Genomic DNA, 2,307 nt, shown 5'->3' with positions numbered 1-2,307 from the left:
TATATATTATAAGTTAAATTTTATTTTTTGATAGAATATTCTGGGAGAGGGTGACAGATGAGGTAGAAGGTAGATATTATATTATAAAGGCTTTTTCATATTTTTATTTTATTTTTTAATTAGTTTGTGTGAGTACTACCAGTTCAGTTGGCTTTAAGGAGATTTGTTTTTATTTATTTTCTATCAGTTTTTAACTGTTTAATGATCTTAATTACTGATAATTAAGAAGCATTTCTGTTTAAGAAAAGTGAGAGCTTGATTAGAAATACTGAGCTTTCAGAGTTTTTATTGGAGCTTTCATTCCCCCATAAATCACAGTCAGTCATTGCTAAGACTAAAGCTGTCTGAGATTTATGATTATTTTCTATATTGCAAAGGTTCTATAGATAAAAATGACAAAGTTGGCTTAATATCCCATATATTCTTATGAATGAGAAATTATTTTGTGTTGATGAACATCCTCTGATAAAAAGAAAAAAAATTATTAAGTGCGAAGTCTGGATGTGACCTGCAGGCTTCGTCTATAACAATATGTACACTGTTATACATATAGTGTACAATAATATTGTACATACATATATATTCCATACGTATTATTCTCTTGATAAAAATAGATCTAGTGAGCAGATGATAAGTGTTGAGGGATATTTTTTGTTAATTTGTATTTATGGGGATTTTCTTTTATTGGACGACAGAAAAACCTAATGCTTTCTTCATAATAAACTTTTTAATCTCATCAGATTACATTACTTTCTTCATCTTCTCCCATTTTATGATCTTTTCACCGCCTTCCCTCTTCCTCTGCCTATACACATTTTCCCAACACAGGAAGCATTCTTCAGTTTAATGACAGCTAGCTTGACCCGTTTGTTTTCTGCTACATCTTTATATTCGAAAATCTGTTCAACTGATTGCAGTCAGTCAATAAACTCATTGAGATTCATGCTTCCATCGAATTCTGGGAGGTCCATCTTGATGGCATAGTCCACCTGACCTCCATAAGGGGTCTCTTTTCTCAGCCTCCTTTGGCATTGGATACCAAAAAGACGTGGTTGATATTCCTCGTCATTGTGATCTTCCCTATGGAACAAATTCATCCATTCGTCTCTGTCTTCTCTTTGACTCTCTTGATCATGGACGAAAGTAACCTCTTCTTGGTTTTCGTCATCCAGCTCTGGTAGTCTCCGTTGTAGATGACATATTTTTCATTGAATCTCTTCCCGGGTCGAGTCCGATTTACCTCTTAGTGGTGGCATGGCTAGGGTTGGGAATCAAAAGAAAAATTTGGGTGGAGGTGGCTTAGGTAGGGGCAGATGCTGGGAAACTCTAAGATAAAACTATGGTTGAGATAGCTCTAATACCAAATGATACCGGAACTAGTAAGAAAAATAACGGAAACAAAAAAAAAAAAAAAACTTTCATTAATATTAAAATAAGATTACAACATGACTCGAACATAAATAAAAACACAAGCATACAAATAACATAAGTAAACACTTCTAATTATACTCCAATGGGTGTTGGGGATCGGCGAGTTGGGTTGGGATGGCTAAGGGGGGTGGTGATGCCCCATTGTGTTGGTGGCAGCGAGGGGAATATGCGAAATTATAGGGACAACAAGTGGGAAGGGTTTTGGGTTGTTGACAGTGGTAATGGGGTGGTTGGGAGGAGCTCAAACAGAGTTAGGAAGACGGGACAACAATATTAATGTCTAGGGCGGGGAATGGTTTGGTGTCAGGGTGACGGAGGGAGAGTTTAGCGGTTGAGGAGCGGAGAGGAGAAGGTTTGGAGAAGGTAGAAGGGAATGATACAATCACCACATCAAAGAAGGATACAACCAATGCACCACCATATCTTCGGATACAACCCACAAACGGGAAATGAACTTTACATAGGAGAGCTATAGTCAACAAAATCTGAACTTGTCCCCCACATACATTGGGGACAACTATTTATAGCCTCATAATTCTACACAAGAGGAAGGAGAGTGGAGAGGTAAGAAGAATCCATAAAAAAAGCCTTTCTAAAAGAAGTGTAGAAGGAGCATGAAATAGCTTTGAATCGTGAAGATTCACAATCAGCCCTGTTCCTGCGCACGGGATCACGATCCTTCTTTTGCTATTTTGCGATCCCGCCACGACCTGTCCCACTTCGTACGGTGTAGCGGGGCTTCGACCTAACTATTCGGATCAGGACGCTGTTCTACGCTCTCATGATTAACTTTATAAGATATTTTTTCAGTCAATAATCAAGATAATTAAGTACATATAAATATTCAAAATTCATATATATATATATATATATATA

This window comes from Phalaenopsis equestris, unplaced genomic scaffold (genome assembly GCF_001263595.1).
Source record: "Phalaenopsis equestris unplaced genomic scaffold, ASM126359v1 Scaffold000002, whole genome shotgun sequence".
NCBI classification, from domain to species: Eukaryota; Viridiplantae; Streptophyta; class Magnoliopsida; order Asparagales; family Orchidaceae; genus Phalaenopsis; species Phalaenopsis equestris.
The sequence above is the reverse complement of the archived record's forward strand: the minus strand, read 5'-3'. Positions refer to the sequence as shown.